The sequence below is a fragment of the Natrix helvetica genome (assembly GCF_964273705.1).
Source record: "Natrix helvetica genome assembly, chromosome: 2".
NCBI lineage: Eukaryota > Metazoa > Chordata > Lepidosauria > Squamata > Natricidae > Natrix > Natrix helvetica.
The window spans coordinates 192,978,223-193,001,951 of NC_138552.1; positions in this window are offsets into that span (position 1 = coordinate 192,978,223).

Below are 23,729 nucleotides of genomic sequence, written 5' to 3' on the forward strand. Positions count from 1 at the left end.
TCAGGAGAGGATATGCAAGTGTTAACAGTTGCCTGGAGACTATGATAAAGTTGAGGAAGGCCCAAAAACAATGAAGCTGAATTCAGATAAGATAAAGGTATTTTGTGTAAGCGATTCTGAAGCCCAGAAGTGAAAAGGTGGCCTATAGTGAATGCAGTAGCACTCCTTCTGAAGGAACATAGGCATAATTTGAGGGCTTTAATTCTAAAGTCACTAGAACAGCAGTCCCCAACTTTTATGGCTTGGTGGTCTGGTGGGGAGGAGAGGGGAATTGGCCTGCTGTTTGTGCAAGTTGAGATCCTTGTGTGTTGCCTAGCCACTTGTATGGTCGGGTTCCGAATGGGCTATGGCCCAGGGGCAGTGGTGGGTTTCAAATTTTTTTAGAACCTCTTCTGTATGTGTGGCCTGCTTTGTGGGAGTTGCTTGCCGGCCATGTGACTGGGTGGGCTTGTAAAATGTGGTGAAACTCACTTAACAACGCTCTTGCTTAGCAACCAAAATGTTGGCTCAGAAACTCTGGCATTGAAGCACACAAGTCTTAAAGCTGTCAAGTTACAAGATCCTTGCACGCCTAACCCCTTAGAAAAAAAAAACCCCAGGGGTGTTCAAACTTGACAGCTTTAAGACTTGTGGACTTATAAAATGAAGGATAAAGATAATAAATGAACCAATGTACATTTGATAGAAGATTGGTAATATAATATATAACTCTAAGTGCATACCATAAAGATATCCTGTTGAAAGCAGTGAAAGATATACAAACATAAACACTAGGTAAATTCTTTTATATTGTAAAAAATATTTAAAATGAGATAATGATTGCATAAAGGTATGTTGTTGTTAAGCAGACAATCAAGAATGTAAGAGAATTAAGCTTATTGAAAAGAAAGAAATATTAATTGTAATTGAACATATGCTGCACAATGAAAGTGAGGTTTTTGGCTATATTGGATGGAAAAACTGGGGTTGTATATGTAATTGAAAGCACTTGTAACCAAATGACATGCTATATGTAATGGATGAAAATTTTTTAATGTTGTCTTTTATGTTCAAAAATTTAAAAAAACATGAAAAAAAAAGACTTGTGGACTTCAACTCCCAGAATTCCTCCTCTCGCTCTTCATCTTGGTGATGTGCGGATGGGCGGGGGGAGGGAGCTGGAACCAGTTCTAAACAGCACTGTAGATTTGTGGAACCTCTTCTATAGAAGAGGTTAGAACTGGCAGGAACCCACCCCTGCCCAGGGGGTTGGGGATCCCTGCACTAGAGGTACAAGAGACCCAGCTTTGGCTGACAGACCTGAAATAACCATAGTTGAAAATAGTGGCACCTCAATTATCAGTGCTCTAATAACCTCACCTGGATAATTATGATATACTTCAAGTGGGACCATTCTTGAGAAAAGTCTAGAAGCTGCCTCTGGTGAAGAACCCAGTTAATTGGATTGTCTAAATGGGGCTACTTAACACCAATGCTGAAAGCACCACATTGATTTGCCTATGAGCTATGGAGCCCAAGGTAAGGAGCTGATGTTACGATCACTTAAAAGTATTTTCTCCCCAAATACCATCTGACTCCTTCACTAAGAACAGCTGAAGAGGCCTAGATTAGGATCCCATTGCTGGATTTGTCCCAAAGTCCAGTGGTCAGAGATAGGGTCATAGCCAACACCTTGAATTGGAACTGGAAGTACTGTATTTTTTGGAGTATAAGACGCACCAAAATTTTGAAGAGGCAAATTAAAAAAAAGTTTTTGCACTCTGCAGACCTCCCCAAAACAGCCCATTTTTTGTCAGAAAAAGGGCACGCATAACCCTTAGGAGGCTTGTAGAGTGCTCCTGGGGGGGTGGGGGGTGCGAAATGAGCAAAAATGCCCCACTTTTTGCTCATTTTTGGCCCCCCCAGCCCCCAGGAGCACTCTAGAAGCCTCCTAAAGGCTATGCACAGTCATTTTTGCAAAGGGGGGGGGCAGGGTTTCGGGCAGCTAAAAGTGCTGTATTCAGTGTATAAGATGCACCCAGATTTTCACCCTTTTTGGGGGGTCGAAAAATACGGTAAATGCAGTATGCACAATAGAGATGTTACATGCTTCAATCCTGGGGCACCCAGAAATGTTTGTGTAACCAAATTCTGAAACCAACTGAAGCTTCAGAATATTTTCAAGGGTAGCCCCATGCAGAGTGTTTTGCAGTAGCCCAAACAGCAGATGATCAGGGTGTGAGTAAAGGGCCTTCCTATTCAAGCAGGGCCATAATTGGTGCATAGCATGAAGTTGAGCAAACCCTTTTGTCATGGTAATCAATAGTGAAAAGGCCAGATTCCCCCTCTTTTTTTTTTTTTTTTGAACGATGGTTACATTTCCTTAAAAGCAATTGCCTATACAGGTAGTCCTCAACTTACATCCACCATGAATCCCAACATTTCTGTTGTTGGGAGTTTTGCCCTGTTTTACAATCTTTCTTGCCCCAGTTGTTAAGTGAATCACTGCAGTTGTTAACTTAGTAACCCACTTGTTAAGTAAATCTGGTTTCCCCATTGACTTTGCTTGTCAGAAGGTCACAAAATGTGATCATGTGACCTTAGGACACAGCAAGAGTCATACATATGAACCAGTTGCCCAGCCTCTGAATTTTTATCACATGGTTATGGGGATTCTGTGAAGGTTGTAACTGTGAAAAATGGTCATAAGTCACTTTTTTCAGTGCCGTTTTAACTTTGAACGGTCACTAAATGAACTGTTGTAAGTTGAGGACTACCTGTACAGTACCATCTTTCCCAGGGATCACTTCGTAGTGTTGTTGCTGTGGTGGATGGAACAGTGTTATGTGAGTCACACATAGTGAGAAGTCAGGCTATGCTACCCATTATTATTAATTAAAATATTTATGCTGTGTGATAGGAGCCATCTTCATTTAGCAAGGGACTGAATGATACATGATGGTTGCTAATGATTTGCAATGCTATAATATTGAGGCTGTGGAGTCTCCAAGGCTTTTCCTGTAAATCTAATTAATCCTTAAGGATTATCAAAGTTCTTCAGAAGATTGTGCCCCTTGCTATCCAACCCATGCAAATATTTTTCCAATATAAATCCAAGATAACTGTGTCATGCATAAAATGTTATCAGTGTCAAGGTTTCGGTATCAGTGGAGCAAAGGATCCTCCCTGAGTACCCGGAATGGATTTTTGCAATTAAAAAAAAATGTTGTGGCTAAAGGAGGAGGAATCCATCCTTCACCCTCCTCTGCCGACAGCCACATGTTGCCGGCTGACCTTGTGATAATTTCCCTCTGCTATTGCTTGGAACTGCCAAAAAGCAAGCAAGTTGGCCTGGATTTATCTTTTCTCCAGGAACCTTGAAACCTTTCAGCATGTATTCTTTGAACTGGCAAGTGCAGCCATAACACCTTGAAGCTATTGCCTATTTTGCAAGGCTAAGCAGCGCCAACCAAAAATTAGAAACGGTTCAGCTCAGTTCATTTGGACAAGTCATGCAAACCCATGCAATATAACTAGTGGTGCTGGGTATTTGTTTTCCTCTTTCGGAGGATGAAGCCCCAAAATAGGATGGAATTCATAAACTAATCCTTTTGGTTCTTCGTCTGAACTGTCTCAGCATGTACAAAGCTATCTATAAGCCTTTTCTCTTTTGAAGTAAATTCATATCCTGATTCCTTGGATATATTAGGAAGCAAAGACCCACTGCAGCTCATCTTCTTAATATCCACTACTGCTGCTCAGTTAAGCTAGCTGCTTAACATCTGCGTGCCTTCAGCTTGTTTCATTTCCTATGCTTCCTTACTTATGTTCTGAAGACCATGCATGACATCACTAGGTTGCTTTTTGCAACCTGTTAGGTGGGATTTCAGCAGCTACTAGCAAGAGTTGCCAAAAGTAAGCCCATTAAAACTTTGCTCCTTGGGATATTTCGGATCATTCCTGTCAAAAACAAGGAAAAGCAAATTGGGGAAACAAACTGAATTCTATCAAACAGCATTTCCAAACTCCTCATTGGTGATTACTTGCAGTTGTGCCATCAAGCTCCAGAAAAGCGATGGGAACGCAAGGTCACAGGATCATGCTAAAAGACCTGTTCCTTTGTCCCTCTTCAAATTTCACCCAAATACCATTCCTGCAAGCTATTTCCTGCTTTTTCGGTACATCTAATCATTTCTTAAACTTTAACTTTTATTTAATTTATAAACCGCGCCCTCTCCCAGGAGGGACTCGGGGCGGTGTACAATCATATTAAAACACAATATAAATACATAAATATAAATAAATATAGATGGAGGAGGTAACATGTAAACTGTACAATAATAGTTAAGATTAAAAATTGGAGATACATTAAAAACTACCCCTAAAAAAAAAAAAAAGCTATCCCAGAATAAAATGTTTGCCAGGAGGTTAAAAATGGAACTATAAATTGGCCAGGCCAGCTAATTGGAACAGGTGGGTCTTGAGTTTCTGTCGGAAGGAGCGGAGGTCGGTAGTGGTTCTAATATTAAACTACTTATTATGCAAATATTTTTCCAATGTAAATTTGAGATATCCACCCTTCCCCCTTTTCAGTTGTTAGGGATGTCCAAAGGATGTGGTCAAAGAATCAGGATGACAACATCATGGTCCACAGAATAGAATGGGATGGGATGGGATGGGATGGGATGGAATATCAGAGTTGGAAGTCTTCTAGTCCAATCTCCTGCTCAAGCAGGAGACCTTTTACCATTTCAGACAGGTGGCTCTCCACTTTCTTTTTAAAAGCCTCCAGTGATGGAGTACCCAACAACTTCTGAAGGCAAGAGCTTCAAACATATAATTTCAGCCACCATTTTAACTTTTTTTAAAAAATCATACCCCGAGGCAGCTGCTGGTAGTTTAAAAACTGTCTTAAACAAATTTGTGTGTTTCTTTTTCCATTCTCCTCGATTGTTAGCTTGTAAAGCCGGGTCTTTGAAAGCTGTCTGGGAACTTTGCTAAAAGCAGGCAAAAAAAACCTTTAAAACAACAAATAACTGTAACAATAGCATGCTGGCCCATTGAAGATGGTGAATGCTAGTGAAAGTGGCCACAAAATGAGTTGCATGGATATTCATGTTTTAAGATAGGTACCCAAATCATATCACCATTCAATGAACTCAAGTTTATGATTTAAAGAGGAGAGGTTTTTTTCCTTTCCCGTTTTAATTCATCTGTACTACATGTAATTTTATAGATTTCTAACCTGTCTTCTTTCTTTGTTGATGTCTGGCCATTAAAAAAACCTGTCTCCAAATGTCCTAATCAATTATCAAAGAAGATTTTGCTTTATCCCCTCATTTATTTGGATTCAGTTGCTTCAATTTACTTCAAGAGAATTATCCTGCTATATCTTTGCTTATTTCATGACTCTTAAATATTTTAAAGGGTTTGAATTTAGTCTAAGGGTTTGGGTTTGTTGACTTAAATACAAACTGCTTACGCGAAATGTAGTTGAATCTGTGCTCTAGGTTGATATAGTACATACTGTTTGCATAAAGCCATAAAAGGTTTTTGTTTTTCTCCTGATACACCAGCTCTCTGTAGAAACAGAGATTCAGGCTTATTACTGTTGGGGAGTTTAACCTTCACTTTTCAGTTCCTCTTTATACCATGTTATTTTGGCGTGGAAAAAGGGTGGAATTAATGCAGAAAAAAAGGGAGAAGTGAGGAGAAAATAGGAAGGATGAGTTTTAGATCTGCATATGGTCTCAGCTCTTGGCCTACAATATTGTGTAGCCCAAAGCAAGCAATGTGAGAGGAGCAGTAAAACACAGTTTCACAAATCAAATTGGCTAACTTAAAACTTTTGGTACTTTTTTCTGGCCGCTTAGAATGAGCCAATCCCATTCGGTACATCTCTCCTGATTGTACAGAGACAATGACCAGCTATATATGTCCCCAGCAGAGCCCATTGAAATCTCTGAGCAATATGAATGCATTCACAGATGACAAAAAGGATAAATAATAAAGATGGAAAAATTATAATATTTGAGGTGCTATTATTATTTCACCTAACTCAACTACTGTCAGCATTTTTTTTTCAAAAGTCAAACATTCAGGATTTTAAATATGAAAAAAAAAATTAAGCCTTGCACATACATTTCATTGGGGACTATAGAGCCTCATTGGCAGTAGAAAATTTTCTGTCCACAGAGGCAGAAAAAATTAGCAATTTAAATCCATAACTTGTATGACAACTTTAAATAAATATAAGGGGTTCATTTTCATTTTCGTTTCAGATATAACCAGTGGAAAAGTCCTATGAATGTGGCACTTGAAGATTCCAAGGCCATGTGGCTACTCAAAGATATGATGTCCCTTGAACCTACCTTTGTGCTGGGTACCTTTCTGTACTTGAGTATATTTGTTTTAGACTAATTCATATGTCCCCCAAATAAATGCTAGAGAGCTTATGCCCTTCATTGCCCACTCGTGCCTTTATGAAGTGAGCAGGGAAACAAATCCTTGAATCAGCCACTGTTCATGCTATGAGAACATGCTTCTAATCCTAACACTTAGAATGGTTGTGTTACCCTTCTGGGAGAAAACTTGGCATGTTTTCCCGTAACTCTGGGTGAGAAGACCTTTCCTCTTTATGCTACTAGTAAACTCCACATCTGGCTATAGGTTAAATCTAGCTCAGTAGAAGTTTAAATGCCTAGTAACAAAGGAGGTACAGATTAAAACATCTGCACAATGTACCATAGTGTTTTCACTGATCATGGATAATGGTGTATTCAAATCTGAGAGCTGTCCCCCAGAGAAAAAAGAGGAAGCAGGGAGGGAAGAGGGAAGGATAAAGTGGGAGGGAAGGTATCTGGGTAGGATACAAAACGAAAAAGTACTGCTTTGTTTCTGAGATGTTTTTGCTTACAAAACAGGCTATAGGTAAACCCTCAATAAGCTATATTGTTAATACAGCCAATAACCTTTTGTTTTTTCAAGACTTTGACATGCGTGTTTTGGACAAGAATATTTTTAATAAGTCCATCCATATTAGAAATAAATAAGCAGCCCAGAAATATTAGTACTTCTGGTGGCTGTGTGAAGAAAGGAGTCCTTTATGAAGCTCACTTAAAACATGAAGTGGCCAAAATACAGTATCAGACTCCCAAAATATCAATCTGAACATGAGCCAACCTTCCCCTCCCATTAGAATGGTGGAGGATGAAAATAATAAAATATACAAATTCAGTGTTCTTTCTTACTGGGAAATAAAACTATGAACAGCATGATGAAAATGTTTCCAAGGGAAAAGAAAAAGAAAATCTGCAGTCAACCCACTGAAGATTAGTAGACGTGTATAGTTTATTATTCATAAACATGTTCTTTAACTTTGGAAACTGAAGCCATTCCGTAGACGTAGTTGAATAGCAGCTGAATTGCTCAGCTAATAAAAAGATAATATAATCAATAATTACAACCATGTTTTTCCAAGCAAAGCATGTGCTTTTAATTTGCTCCGATTCTTATAGTTATATTATCTGCTACATATTAACAGTTGGAGTCCCGTGAGGAATTTGTAAAAGAAATTTAATGAGTCCCAGATATACCACAATTTTTAACCTACTTGATGGATTTGCCTTAAAGTCAAATAGCCATGCCTTATATTTCAACATTTCATTTTTTATTGCTGTGGCAAAAAGGATAGAGATCCAAGCTAGCCATTTTGTCAAAACAGTTAATTGGCAATATCACTTAATTCGACTAAAAAGAGTAAGTGTTATTGGTGGATGATCTCTGGAGGGCCAGAGATGGGGGCTGCTCCTCCATCCTGGTCCTATTAGACCTCTCGGTGGCTTTTGATACCATCGACCATGGTATCCTATTGCATCGACTGGAGGGGTTGGGGGTGAGGGGCACCATTTTGCGGTGGTTCTCCTCCTACCTCTCTGGCCGAGCGCAATTTGTATTGGCAGGGGGGCAGAGGTCGACCTCGAGGCCGCTCACTTGTGGGGTGCCACAAGGGTCGGTCCTCTCGCCTCTCCTGTTCAATGCATATATGAAGCCGCTGGGCGAGATCATTCGTGGGTTTGGGGTAGATTACCATCTGTACGCGGATGACACCCAGCTGTACATCTCTACCCCAAACCACCCCAACGATGCCATCGAAGTGATGTCCCGGTGTCTGGAAGCCGTACGGATCTGGATGGGAAGTAACAGACTCAAGCTCAACCCATCCAAGACTGAGTGGCTGTGGCTACCGGCGCCCCGGTTCAACCAGCTTATTCCATCACTGGCCATTGGGGGCGAACATCTGGCCCCCGTGGATCAGGTACGCAATTTGGGCGTCCTTCTGGATACCCGGCTGTCAATGGATGACCATGTGACAGCCGTGGCCAGGGGGGCGTTTCACCAGGTTCGCCTGGTGCACCAATTGCATCCCCTATTGAACCAGAGCGCCCTTCGCACAGTCACTCACGCGCTTGTGACGTCCCAGCTAGACTACTGCAACGCTCTCTACATTGGGCTCCCCTTGGGATGCACCCGAAGGCTGCAGTTAGTTCAGAATGCGGCCGCGCGGGTAGTTTCGGGAGTCTTTAGATACTCCCACGTAACACCTCTCCTGCGTGAGCTACACTGGCTGCCTGTGGCTTTTCGGGTGCGTTTCAAGGTGTTGATTATCATCTTCAAAGCGCTCCATGGCACGGGACCTAGCTATTTGCGGGATCGTATCCTGCCCCATACATCCCTTTGGCCGATTCGCTCACACAGAGAGGGACTCCTCCGGGTGCCATCCACTAGGCTGTGCCAGCGGGCGACGCCCAGGGGAAGGGCCTTCTCTGTGATGGGCCTGACCCTCTGGAATGACCTTTCCCCTGACATTAGAACGACTACGGACCTCCACTCCTTCCGCCGGAAACTCAAAACCCACCTGTTTCACCTAGCCGGCCTGGCCTAATTCCAGCTTTCCCACCTCAGTTTGTATTTTTAAATTTTATGGTTTGGTTTTAAGGTTTAAGTTTTTAATTTTTATAAATTTGTACAGGGGATATTTAATTCAATTTTAGTTATGTATATTGTTGAGTGTATGGTTTTTAAATTTGTACCTGTACACCGCCCCGAGTCCCTTCGGGGAGAGGGGGCAGTCTAGAAGTTTAATAAATAAATAAATAAATAAATAAATTTGGTGTGATCAGAGTATATTTATTTTGCCTAATTTCAATGAATAGATTGGAGAAATAATATTAATATGGATTTGTTTAATTGAAAAAAGTACCTTAAATGTGGGATTCCAGTATTTATTCATTTATTTTATTGTATATAAGAGCAGCATGGTGACTTAGAAATGAAGATGCTTGCCTCCCATTCAGAAGGTTGACAGTTCAATCCTAGGCAGTGACAGATGTTTCTTTATCAGGGTGCAAAGAGAAAATACTGTATCTGCTGCAAACTTCATATAGGCATCAGGAAGGGCATCTGGCCAGTAAATGCTCAGCTCCATTCAGTCACCCAAACTCCACCCTGAATAAAAGGAACCAAAGGGTTGTAAAAAGCAAAAACGTGGACCCTGAACTCCCAAACAAGCATATGGATTTTACTTTATGAGTCAAATTTTTTGAGGCAGATAAAGTTGTCTATAGCTCTTTTGCTAGAGATTAGTGGAGTTCCATATAAAGAAAGAAGAAACCACTCCTCTCAATCTTCTGATCCACTCTACATATGGCAGAGAGAATTAAAGACTTTTTTGATTTCATGGTGGTGCAGCCAATTTGACTTCAGTACAAGCTAATTTAAAAGGCATTTTATTCATGTTGCAGTACCAAAAACAATGTGGAGATTTATAGGACACCAGCATCTGAGAATTATCAGACACATGCATTTTTTCAGACCACCTAAGAGGAAAACTAGAGAGAAACTGTCAACAAGTTCCCAAACACATTTGAATGAACCAACCATGTTTCATTTCTGAAAAAAATGCTATTAAACAATACCTCTGAAAGTAGAGTTGTTTAAGGTCATATGCTTATGGACCAAATAGCTTTCTAAATTAATACAAGCTAGGGAGCCACTGGAATCTTTAATTTTGTGATCCAGTACTTGGCATTCCAAAGTTTGGGAGCTTAATGAAATTCATACCATTTTACTGTTAAGAGCATTTTTCTGAATGTTCGACATTCTTTGCATTTATTATCTCAACCTTTAGAATAATGTTGCAGTTTAATATGATAGCACATGTAGCCTTTCAAAGTAATTCCTCATTCTTATCTCAGTCAGCTCAGAGGCAACATTTTGGCAACATTTACTATTCTCTTTCTTGGTAATTAATGGGAGAGGTGCAGGGAGAAGACTATTGATGTACAGGCATCCTGTCCTAACAGATATTAGATTCTTTTAGTAAGACACGGAGTTAGCTCAGCTAATCGTAGTTCCAGGCTGCCCCCAGATTTTGCTGAGCAAAATAGGAATAAGATAAGATCACTTGTGGGCTTCCTCATCTAGTCATCATGTAGTAATGACCTTTTTCCAGTACTTTTTTGGTAAGAAAGGAAAGGATAATGTTCATGGACAGGTTAGTATCCACATAAAAAGTCACTATATCACCACTGCCGTATCTGTATACAATTTGCATAGATAGCATTATCTCTATGCAAGCAACATGAACAGAGTCTTGGAGACTCACTAAAACTTTCTAAATATCAGGATTTAAAAATGGATGGTTAGGGGGAAGTCGCTGGCAAACACGTTCCATAGCCTTCAAAGCATCTGATGACCTTCAGATCACTACATGTCCTCATTCAGCTATCACGTTAATGGGAAAGATGTCACTGGCTCCCCACAGTTTTTCAGCAGATAGCCTGTATGCAGAAACTGTACCCAGAGTAACACAAAACAAGGTCTTCTGGGCTTGATGAGGGACACTTTGTGAAATCCTTTCTAATAACTAAAGATTTGGCCTTCAGAGAAGACAGGGTAACATTTGTGGCCTAAAATCCAGGAAATGATTAAATAGAGGGCTGTTTTTTTCATCTAGTCCATACATTGAGTGTGAAAACATTACAATAGTCTCAGGTTTTTCATTTGTTTTCTTAGGTGAAGCACTGACCTCTAGGAGAGCAAACAGGATCTTTTTGTTTTGTTCCTAGTGGGAATTGCATCAACAAAGGAAATATTGTTGACTTCTTTGTAAAATAGGGCCTGGAAATGTAGTTCCAGAACAATTATGGGAAGCTGTTCTAAAGCTTGTCCTCTCTAGCACAGAGAATGGGAAATGCTTGTCATGTAATTTGAAGTTCAAAGATGGGCCATGGAGTTTATGAAATAAGTTTCAGACTGACAAACAGCATTACAGAAAGGACAAATGGTTCTTGGAGAACAGATATTTGTTGTTATACATTTTTGACAGGCAAGAAAGTAGCCAGGGTAAAGGGGACCTTACTGGGGAATTTGGCAGGGATTTGGCAGAATAAAAAAGCTTCTGAAAAGCTACAAGTAGAAATGTAAATTGAAATGGCAGCTGCAAGAAAAAGACCCACTCTATCAATGAAAGGTTTATATGCTTATTATTGGAATTAAATTGTGTATTAGAGATACAGTTATGAGAATGATCTTTCTCTTGTTTATTGGACTGTCATCGTGCATTATCTTTGTTTCACTGTCTTTTTGCAAAAGTAATGATATATCATTTCAATTTCAATTAGAATAGAGCTGGAAGAGATCTTGGAGTTTTTCTAGTCCAACCGTCTGCTCAAGCAGGAGACCCTATATCGTTTCAGATAGGTGGCTGTCCAATCTCTTCTTTAAAACCTCCAATGATGAAGCATTATCGCTATGCAAGCAACACGAACAGAGTACTTCTGAAGGTAAGCTGTTAATGGTTAATAGTCCACTGTTAGAAAATTTCTCCTTAATTCCAGGTTGCTTCTCTCCTTGATGAGTCTCCATTCATTGTTTCTTGTCCTGCCGTCTTGTGCTTTGGAAAATAAGTTGACCCCCTCTTCTTTGTGCTAGATCTTCAAATACTGGAATACTGCTATCATGCCATGCCTAGTCCTTCTTTTCTGTAGACTGGCCATACCCAATTCCTGCAACCATTTTTCATATGTTTTTGTCACCAGGCCCTTTCTCCCCCCACCCCCCAATAAATATATCAAGCAAAAATTTTTAGCACAGGTTACAAAAATACAATCATTTCTGTAAACTGAGAAAGGAGAGAATCTTCTTTTCAAGGGTAGTCCCAAAGGTACTTTTTCAAAAGACAACTGGACAATCTGGTTTTTCTTTGAAGATGTTTCGCTTCTCATCTAAGAGCTCTGATTGGATGGTGGGGAACGGAAGGATTTATATTCCTTGCAGACAGCTGATATATGCTTTGCAAGGAGTATAAATCCTTCCATTTCCTACCATCCAGTCAGAGTTGAAGAAGCTTCTTGCATGAGAAGTGAAATGTCTTCAAAGAAAAACCAGAAAGTCTAGTTGCCTCTTGAAAAAACAACTTTGGGACAACCATGACCTGGATGACGGAGAGTCTCCATAGACTTCCTTTCAAGACTTTCCTTGATGTACCCTGCCACTCTGAAACTTTGAGAGGACCATCTAAAGACTATTGATTTTTATTTAATATATTTGATCTGTAGCTCATCTTTTTATTCTGGTGAGTAGTTGAGGCAATTTCAAGCTATGAAAGAAAGATATATAAAAATTAAAAAGGAGGAAGAGAATCAATACTGGAAAATCATATAGCCAAGATGTCCATACAGTTCAGAGGAGTCATACCACAGATGGGTTCCTGCCAATTCTAACCTCTTCTATAGAAGAGGTTCCACAAATCTACAGTGCCGTTTAGAATCGGTTCCAGCTCCCTTCCCCCGCCCATCATCAAGATGAAGAGCGAGAGGAGGAATTCTGGGAGTTGAAGTCCACAAGTCTTAAAGCTGTCAAGTTTGAACACCCCTGGGTTTTTTTCTAAAGGGTTAGGGATGCAAGGGTCTTGTAACTTGACAGCTTTAAGACTTGTGTGCTTCAATGCCAGAGTTCCTGAGCCAACATGACTGGAGGAAGAATTCTGGGAGTTGAAGTCCACAAGTCTTAAAGCTGTCAAGTTTGAACACCCCTGGGTTTTTTTCTAAAGGGTTAGGGCTGCAAGGGTCTTGTAACTTGACAGCTTTAAGACTTGCATGTTTCAAATGCCAGAGTTTCTGAGCCAACATTTTGGTGGCTAAGCAAGAGCGTTGTTAAGTGAGTTTCACCACATTTTACAAGTTGGCAACACCCACCCAGTCACATGGCTGGAAGCCACTCCCACTCAGTCACATGGCCGCCAAACCACTCCCACCCAGTCACATGGCCAGCAAGCCACCCCCACAAAGCAGGCCACACCTACAGAAGAGATTCTAAAAAATTTTGAAACCCACCACTGGGTCATGCCCTTATAATTCTTTAATGATACAGATATCAGAATCAACCTAGGTTTCACAATGGTCTTGTTCCCCTACTATGGTAGTTCTCAAGGCAGAGGACCCTTTCATTCACTGGTAGACTTAGGAATGGATCCAGGACAGGGTAAAATGTTATGTTGCCCATAACCTCTCTGAAGTTATGGAATTGCCTACCTTTTCAGAAGCATCATCAGTACACCTGTTTTTTTCTTAACAGCTGTGGGATTGTACTTCCTATTAACTTCTATCTCTCATTTATGAGTGATAAAGATGTGACTGAGATTCACTTTCCACATCTAATATGCCTGTATTGTTTTTTTATTCTATTTAGGTACATTATCAATCAATAATATTCTTGAAGGCAAAGAAGTACTATGTCTGTAGAGGGTGGCAGTGATGTATAAAAGCCATGAAAGAATGATGGAACTACTGCCTCTTTTGTGAATTGCCATTTTTCAGTATATGAAATCCCGCTACCCATGAATCTTGATACAGCCATAACAAGGACAATATCTCCTTGCTAATTTATTTTATATAATTATTAATAAGCAGAACCGAGTGATTCATGGTATAGGGCCATGATGGCAAACCTATGGCATACATGCCATAGGTGGCATGCAGAGTCTTCTCTGAGGGCATGCAAACTGTCACCCCAGCTCGGCTCCACCGCACATGTGTGGGTGCCTTTGCCAGCCAGCTGATTTTCAGGTCTCTACCACACACGCGCAAGGGGTAGGGATGCATGTGGGAGATGCATGTGCATGCATGGGGAATGGGGGTCACATGCGCATACATGGAGGAGCGCGGGGGTGTTGTGCATGCATTGCATTATGGGTGCAGGTACACATGTGCACATGCTGTTGCGCCCATGTGCGCTTTCGTCACATGACAATAAAAAGGTTAGCCAACACTGGTATAGGGTTTCCTGCCTGAGCAGGGGGTTGGACAAGAAGGCCTCCAAGGTCCCTTCTAATTCTTGTTATTCTGTTATATGTCCTTTCTCCCACCTGCCTTTAAACAAGCTTTAAAAACCTGAAGGTATTGGATTTCTATGTAGTTCATCCACTTTATGTCAGGGAAGGGGGTGAGTCTTCCTTGTGATGGGTTCCCTCTAAGAGATTATTTCTTTTTTCTTGCATGATATAGCTTTATATCTGATTTTAATAGTGAAGTCATCCAGAGTTATTCTTGAATTGGGCAACCTAAGCTTTAAAAACATATCTTCGATGTATCTTATATCAATCTGCCTCTTCTGTCTTGAGAGAATGAAGTTCAAATTCATTTCCCTACTCATGAAGGCAAATAGGATTTGATTTTTTAATATTGCCCGTATCTTGGTTAACATCAGTGCACGGCAGCCAGACATTTCCAAAAATAAAATCTTGTCCCTTTTTAAAATTCAATAATTTTTTTTAAAAAGTAAAAAGTAAAATTCTGATTTTTGTAAGGAACAGATTCATAGCTTAGGTAATTGATTTAACATGGTGGTAATGGACAGACATGCCTTCGGTATTCAACAAAAGGTAGAATCCCTTTTTTTTCTTGAATGGATTTCATCAGTTACATATGCTGATTTTTCAGATTATACTATTATAACATGTGGACCCACTTTCAGAAATGCCTTTAGCTGATGCATATTTCTAGAACCAGTTTTTGTTATCATGTAACCTTATCTCTCAATTCAAAGCATGCTGGCTCTATCCTTTGATGCATAAATTGTTTGGAATCTAAATCAGGACAAATGTCATATTTATGATCCTTGCAAGAGGAGCTGCATCACCAAGAAAAGTTCAATTGTTAACAGATTCTTCTTTACATTGGGTTAAATCTTTGGATTTACCTCAAGCCCTTTCGGTTTTCCCTTTAAATAACCTTTTTTTTAAAAAAAATAGGCTTGTTCAGTATCATTTTTATAATGTGCATTTAATAGTGGTTTTGCTGGCTACTTCTCTATTACACAAAGTTACACTTTGCTTTTGCTTTTATTTTTGTTTGATTAGTTCTAATAATTGGAAGTTTTCTGATGACTTTGTATTTAGAATTGTATCTAATAAAGTGTTCAGGTCTACTGAAGTTTTCAAAGAGCCTGCACACATACACACAGCCCAAACTATATTACATGGAAACATGTCTTATTGATGTTAAAGCAAAGAACTTCATTGAGATCTATGTAAGTTTGGGAAATGAGCAACAATGCTAGGCAGGATCTGGATTAATGTGGTCAAATATTTGTGTCATCTTTTATATTTGAATTATGACCATATCCTAGTAATTCTTTCTCTCAGTTCACAAACAACTCCTCTTTCTTTATGTTTATAATTCCAAACATAAATTTCTTGCTTAAGAATTTCCAGTTGTTCTAGAAATCCTAATAGGTTTAGATTGCACAATTTATTCTCACTCATTGTCAGTTTTGATGTGGATTTAAGCCTTGCTTCACTGATAGATTAACACAACTCTCCCACATTCTCTCTAGCCAAATGGAAAACTGGATGTGTTTTATGAACCTCTAACTTCCTTGCTTGGAATGGCAGAGGAAGACAAAAATCATAAAGTTCTCTGGATTTGTGTTGGAGTTAATAGTTTGACATTTGCAAAAGCTGCTTTCAGGAAAAAAAAATGATGAACTCCCAAGAACTTAAAATTATTGCTAGGAACCATTTGACGTTAATGGATGTCTGCCAAGGGTTAACTGGGTTAATAGCTATGTAAATGATGAAGGTTTAAAAGCATGAGGACAACAGTGAATGCACCAGGGGTACAATATTAGCTGATGTAATTTTATTCAGTCAATGAACCCATGAAAAAAATGCAGATTTTTGCCAAGGAGGAAAATGACTGAGGCCCAGTTTTAACATGCTTCAGTAAAAGACAGTGTGGTCACATTTCAAGGAGACTTTTCATATGTAGAAATCATTTTAAATGTACAAACAATGTACATTTAAAAACAATGAAACTTGTTTTATTGCCTTCACTCAGGCCTTAGAGCCAGGTTAAAGAAACCTCAAAGGGAAAGCTTCTCTAGAGGCACATAATACACAATAAATCATTGCCTTTGTGCTGGACCTCCCTTACATATGTCACAATATTGATAGCTTTGGCAATGTACTACAAAATCCAAAACCCCACCTTCCTCGCAAAAAGTGTGCATGCATATTTCTTTCAATCAGATTGATTTGAGCAGTCAACTGGATATAAAAACAGGTTCAAACCATTTCAGGCATCAAAACAGATCAAATCTTTGATTGGGATTTCATTCATTTGAGATAATTAACAGTCAGTTGTGCATGAACCAAAAGTATCCTAAACTCATTGAATAGACATGAATTGATTCATAATTAGTTCAAGATTGTCTTGATTAATTCGGAGCATCAAATATTTACACAATGCTAGATTGTTTATTTCTATTTTTGTCCAAAATGAGAGAAAGAGAGTCTAGGAACCACTGGAAGTCACACTTGGTGACTTGCAAGACTGAATCACTGAATTTAGCTTAGCTAGTAATTTCAGAATTCAGTTACTGGCTATCTTGGGATGAACAATAGTGTCTCTGCAAACTAAAATGTAGATCAGTGGACCAATCATAGGTTGGATTTGACCCATGTTGGGAATGATTTGCGAATGGAATGGATGGTTAAATGGCTCATATTTAAACTGGTATGTTTTTATGTACAAATGCACTTATCTGTGGGATTGTAGAATATTTGCAAAACATTCCAAAATCAAAAACTACAATTCTAGGGATTTTTCAAAGATACACAATGACTTTGGATCAAAAAAGTGTTAAAATTTAAGAGACAGAACTATGTAATCTATACATGGATTCTTTGTTTCTTTGCTCTGAAATTACTTCTGGGGGAAAAATGATGAACTTAAGATGGCTCTACTGAGAGAAGAGACAATGACCATGGCAGAATGAGGACTTGGTGAATGGATTGGCCACTTGGAATTTCTCTTTGGACAAAAAGAAGACTTAGGATTGCCCACAATGCTCCAGACAGTAGCTCCCTGAGAGGACACTGTAAGACAGCAATCGCCAATGGGTTAGAACTCTGGGAGCCAAGGTATTGCCATCTTTTCCCAAGCTGCAGATAGCACTTTTATGGACACAGGATTTGCATACTTCTTCTCTTGATCACTTCTGGAAATTGCTTGTAAACTGCTGTTTGAATATGGTAACTTTAAGAATGGCAAGTTTATTTACATTGTGTGAATCAACTTCCCCTAGTGAAAAATGTTTTATTCAGGTTTAAAGACTTGATAAATTTACTTTGAAGTAAGTAGCAGAAGTAGATTACAATGTTGCTTTAGAAAAGTTATAAATGGAGTAAGGGATTTGAAATTAGATTCTGAAAAAAAACAATACGAGTATCCTTCCTATGGCAACTCTATAAAAATATGAAGATTTTGTCATTAAGTATAAGAAATATTCCCATGGGAAAATTCTGGTGATAGAAAAAGAATATGAGAAGACGTATATTTAAAGGGTGGACACAAGAGAGAATCAGAAAGAATTAAAGATTGTAATTAAAGGCAAGAGCCCCACTATTATATAATAAAGCAGAATACTCCAGCTTTGGATGAATTCAAGGATATTTGAGAACAATGCATTCAGAAGTTGCTCATATCAGAAAGAATTAAGGATTGTAATTAAAGGCAGAGTGTCTGCCATCATAAAACAGGATCTAAAAGAGGTTATAGAAAAAGAAACAAGTGTTACTTTTCAGCGTTGAAGCTGATTTGAATCTGGATTTTAAAATGACAGGCTAGAAGAATGATATGGAGAAAGATATTACACTGGATATACAAATGAAACTGACTGGTGTCTTAATAATTAAAAGAGATATACAAATAACAAACCAGCAGAGTGACTTCTTAGATAATTTTCTTATTCTGAATTTACAAAAGAGACAGGTTAAAGTTTTGAAAGCTTTTCTGAGAAGAGAGAAAGAAAAAATGAAAATAAGTTCTGAGACATTCTTTAAAGGGATTAAAAATTAAGACTGTTAAATGCAAAAGGAAGGAATATAAGGCTAATTTACTTGATCACATTTAAAACTACATATGTTATTTCTGCTATCTCTTAATGGACCTATGATTAGAATTGAATGATGAGTTTTTAAGAATTTGTTTACACATAAGAGATGAGATGTGGGGTGATGAAGTTGTGGTCTCAGAGATGCTGAAATTCTTTGTACTTGTCATGGTGAAGGGGAAAGTCATTTTAATACAACTTTTTTCTATACTATTTTTTTTCCCTTTTTATTTTTTTATAGTTTTGTAGTTTTGTTGATTTTTATCTTTGTAATTGTAAAGGAGGGAGAGAGACAGAAAAAGAGAAAGAGAGAGATGCTCTGGAATGGAATAGGAATGAAGTCAAAGTACCTTCAAACTCAGAAAAGATGCAAACAAATAACATTTTCCTTTAAATCTCTGCAGACTAGAGCTATGGGTAAAAAAGAGCCATAAATAAAATGAATTCAGCTTCTTACTCAACTCAAATCCCTTCCTAGGCAGGAATAGGCAGTCCAGGGCTTAAAACCTAAAAACAGATCCTATTCCTATTTCAATAGTATTGGAGCTCCCCCAAACTGTTGAAATTCAATGGCAAATGCCTGTATTCCACAACTTTGAGGAATGAAGAAACAAAATCTCTCTCTCTCTCTCTCTCTCTCTCTCTCTCTCTCTCTCTCTCTCTCTCTCTCTCTCCCCCTCCCTCCCTCCCTCCCTCCCTCTCTTGGGGCATGGGGGTGCTCTTTTAAAGGGTGCTATGCCCCCACTAGCCCGACTCTATATCAACCTTTTTTGTAGTTTTTGTTAAAGCTTCCAAAACACATGGGGAAAACTTATAAATGTACAATGATCATAAGTGAATGGTTTTGTTGTGTGCAAGGACTGGGGGAGGGGGAGAGAGAGAAATCCTTTTCTTGTTAAGAGGGCCACAATAGTGTCCTTTCCTTCCCATCCACAAAAGTGAGGCCAATTTTAATCTGTGGTTCCGGTTGCTGCTATTCTAGCAGTCAATGGTTTAGTGACAAGTTTTTCATATTCGCCCATATCCCATAATGGTATCAAGTAAGCTGCATTGTGTTCACAAGAATTGTTACTGTATCTTCAATGTGGGTAAGTGGTGCTCTGGAACAAGTAGCATCTCTGGACACATCACAACCATGTGGCCCTTGGAGGCTGCCTTTGAAGTGAAGAAGACGGCAGCAGGGGCATTCCAAGGCTGGCTTCTGGAATTCTTTCCAACCCATTTATCAGCAATGGCCCTAGGACGTATAACAAAGTAACAACTTGTGTCTGTGCGTGTGTTTCTGCTTTGCCCTTGTGTTGCATCTGTGTGTGTTTGCCTGCGAGTGTGCAGTGGGAAGTGTGGGATGGACTCTGAGTTACACAATCAGGAGGGGGGTTCAAATGGAATCATTGGCTAAACTGGACTACAACCTGATGGATTGTCCCATGGAGATGCATTGAGAGAATTTTTTCAGCAATGTTTTCCTCTGCAGTCCTTGGCATTTTCAAGCCCTTCCTTCCTTCCTTCCTTCCTTCCTTCCTTCCTTCCTTCCTTCCTTCCTTCCTTACCATGCCAAATTTAATCACACTAAATTCTGAAGAAGTTATTCTGATGAAAAACAGCCCCCTTTACATAATTTATTTTCAACATTCTGTTGGATTGGAATGAACAAAAAATGAAGCTTTTTATAATGGAAAGATAATACACAGTTAAATCAATTTGGCTTCTCCCTCCCTTCCTCCCTCTTCCCATTAACCACAGTATATCTAGGATTTTAAAAAATCTCCTGTATTTCAAGCATCTGTTTTATGCTGCCCAGTGAATACTTTAACATGCAGATGAAACACAGGCTGTTATCAAGGTGATTTGGCAAAAGTAGGACGTATCAGTGACAATACTGTCCCTAAGGGTAAACTTCTTTGTTCCTCTAATTCTAGTCAAGCTAAGAAAGTAAAGCTAGGAGCCCTGAAATAGAAAGGTTTGAAATGTAATTGTGAACGCAACTCTTTCGCCTATTGTAATCAATCAAACATTTTTAGAAGGGAAAAAAGTACATTTTTTCCACTGCAGTTTTTCCTGGGATTCAAGTTTTTTTTCCATTCTAAACACTGAGACATTACGAAGTTAGAATTTTTTTCCATCAGAGGATGGAATGTCCACGTCCAATAAATGAAGATAGGTTTCTGCACTTTTAAAACATAGAGGCTAAGACCAAGATTAATAGAACTGGTTATCACTGCCATCTTCCATCTTTCTTGGGTCAACAATTTCCAAAATTCCCAGCTAAACAGAGGGCCTGAAGAATATCAGGGAAAGTTTGGCCAACCCTGTTATGCTAGCCATTGCTTCATAAGTGTCTCGTTGTGTTTTCCTGTTGAATACTTTTCATCTGTTCTTTTTCTTTTTACGTATGTCATTTCTCACTTTTCCTCAGGCCTGGCAGTTTCATTTATCCTTACAATTTAAAATGCTAAGTGTGAGAAGAATGATCTTAGTAAAAATGGTTTTACGCATTTGTTCATGATGAATTAAGCCTCATTCTTCTCTTTCACTGCTTTTAAGACCTCTGTACTTCTCTGTGCTTTCAGCCCACTGGCATTTGTCTCACATTTAAGATGATAAAATATTGGTTATTGAAACAAAGACACAGTGTTCTGCCTCCTCTGTTTTATATAACCGGTGCACCAAAAACCCTCTCTTAGGTGAATAAATGCATATTGCAATACTATCAGTTAAATAATCGTTATTGTCCTTGATCATTCACCCTTTTCTGTATTATATTTATTTTATTTTATTTATTTAGTTTGTGAAACCTGTACAAAATAACGTATAAGTATAAACAAAGACATGAACACAGGAAATGGGTACGAATAAATGGGGACAATAGGACAGGGATGGTAGGCATGCTGGTGGGCTTATGCACGCCCCCTACAGACCACTTAGGAAAGGGTTGAGGTCTATGCTAGATAGTTTAAGGTTAAAGTTGTATATACTTTTATGTACAAGTATTATAGAACATATTAGACTTTAGAATTATACATATAAAAGGTTAGAAAATGGAAGATCTTACAAGCACAATAACTTGTAAAATATATTAATATTGATCATCTGTAATAACCTTGATAATATGTCCCCAAAAAGTTAAATAGAAAAGATAAACATGGAGGCTGCCTCCCAGACTATAGCTAACAAGTATAGTCTACTTTCTACAGTAAATCCAATCTTTGCAAGCATCATTTAGACTTCCACAAAGATTGCATCTAGGTGTGCTTTTTAAAAATGATTTAGAAACTTCGCATTAGTCCAAAGCTCAGTGAGCAGATTGTTCACCAGGTCAACTCACCGCCAGAGCATCTTTTAAATTTTTAAGAGACCTATACCAGCATCATTTTATTTCCAAGTTTAATATGACATAATTATTTTAACATGGAACTCAGGTATTCTAGGGGATTATTATTATTTACCATATCAAATGTCCCAATGTGATTATGCAGGTGGTAGGAAATAAAGAAAAGATTATTTCCATGATCATTCTTTTGATAAAATGTTCCCATATTACTGTTCAATTGCCATATTTGATTATTATTAAGGTTTTCTTTTTCTATTCTTCCAGACATCTGAAATAAATTGGGTTTTAAGAACAAACACGTTATATTTTAAACACATAAATTGCTGTTATTTCAGTCAGTTGTTTAAAATTTTTTTTTTTTACTTTTTAACTTATGTTTACCTTATTGATTTGACACTGTCATTTATGGTGTCTCTTGTTCTCATAATCAGGTGTGACGACTGAGACATATCTAGCCAAAATGACATCATTCACATAAGGGAATTGGCTAAATCCCAAGGTTTCCAGAAATATAGAGAGTAAGGAATTAAGAGGCCAATAAGAATTACAAATGCTTGTCATGTACAGCGTGATGTGAATAATCCTGCTGGAAGTTCATAGACTATTATTGTTAAGCAGAATGTTATAGTGTAATCCAAAACTGAAACATTAGACAGGGCATTCTCCAGGCTGAAAATGTTTTTCTCTTAAACAGTGATTCTATTTTTCCACTAGGCCATATCTACTTTTGCACTGGCCCCATTGCTAGTACCCAGCCAACTATAATTTTTTGGGTGCCGGAACGGATGACATTGCTTTCTACCCACTTCCAGCCTGTTGTAAATGTACTGCCCTGCTATTGTTTTGAAGTTACACTTCAAAGATACAAGTTTTCATTCTGGGTCATTTTAAGTCCCGTTGAGCAATTGACCTATTGTGTTTCAGTTCCAGTCTGGTGACACACCTAGCTCCAGTTGGCCATTCAGAAGGATGCATGTAAGTATTTTTAAACATCTGGGAAAGCAATTGAAAAGAATGGAGACTGGTAAGGAAAAAATGAATCTTATAAAAAGGCAGGAACTAGAAAATCCACTTATGTAAGAGCCAGCCAGTGAGATTTGCCTTTCCTAGAAGGATGGAAGGAGAAAAACCAGAGGAATGACCAGCCAGGTTCTGTGGTAGCCACAGTCTGGACAGAGCCCCAATCAGGTCCTATTTTGAAACCGCTCCAATTTGGACTGATTTTTTTTTTAAGCTTCAGAAATAGCAGAGCGCTATTCAGAAGCTGAGGCTGCCATTCAGAAATGCCCCGGGCCTTCCACAAACAAGTCACAGCTCTGTACATGTTTGCTTGAGAATAAGTGCTACTCAAGGAAACTTTTTCTAAATGGTCATTGACATCTAGTCACTGGGAAAGATTGCACAATTAGTCATTGTACTAAATAGCCACTTTTCAGCGTGAGTTTGAAAGGGATTCATGTGGAAAACTTAGTAACAAACTGTGTTTGTTTGTTCCTTTGGTTTTTTTGTTAAATCTAAATTTAAATTTTATTTACTGGTAGATCAATATTTGCCAATAGTCTCTTACAAAAATTTAATTTTCCAAAAATTATTTTTACAATATCCTAACTAATCTTTTCTTGGAATGGAAGATATATATATCTGCTGGTCTTGTTGTGTTCGGGTCTTTTCCCGTGTAAGATTGAGGTTGTCTTGGCAACCTGGAAAATGAAACATTGCAACAGGGCCTAGTTACTTGCAGGATCGCGTCCTGCCCCACACATCCCTGCGACCTATTCGCTCGCACAGAGAGGGACTTCTCCGGGTGCCGTCCTCCAGAGAGTGTCAGAGGGCGGCGCCCAGGAGTAGGGCCTTCTCTGTGATGGGCCCTACCCTTTGGAATGACCTCCCCCCAGATATTAGGACAACAACTGACCTCCGCTCCTTCCGTATGAAATTGAAGACCCACCTGTTCCGACTAGCC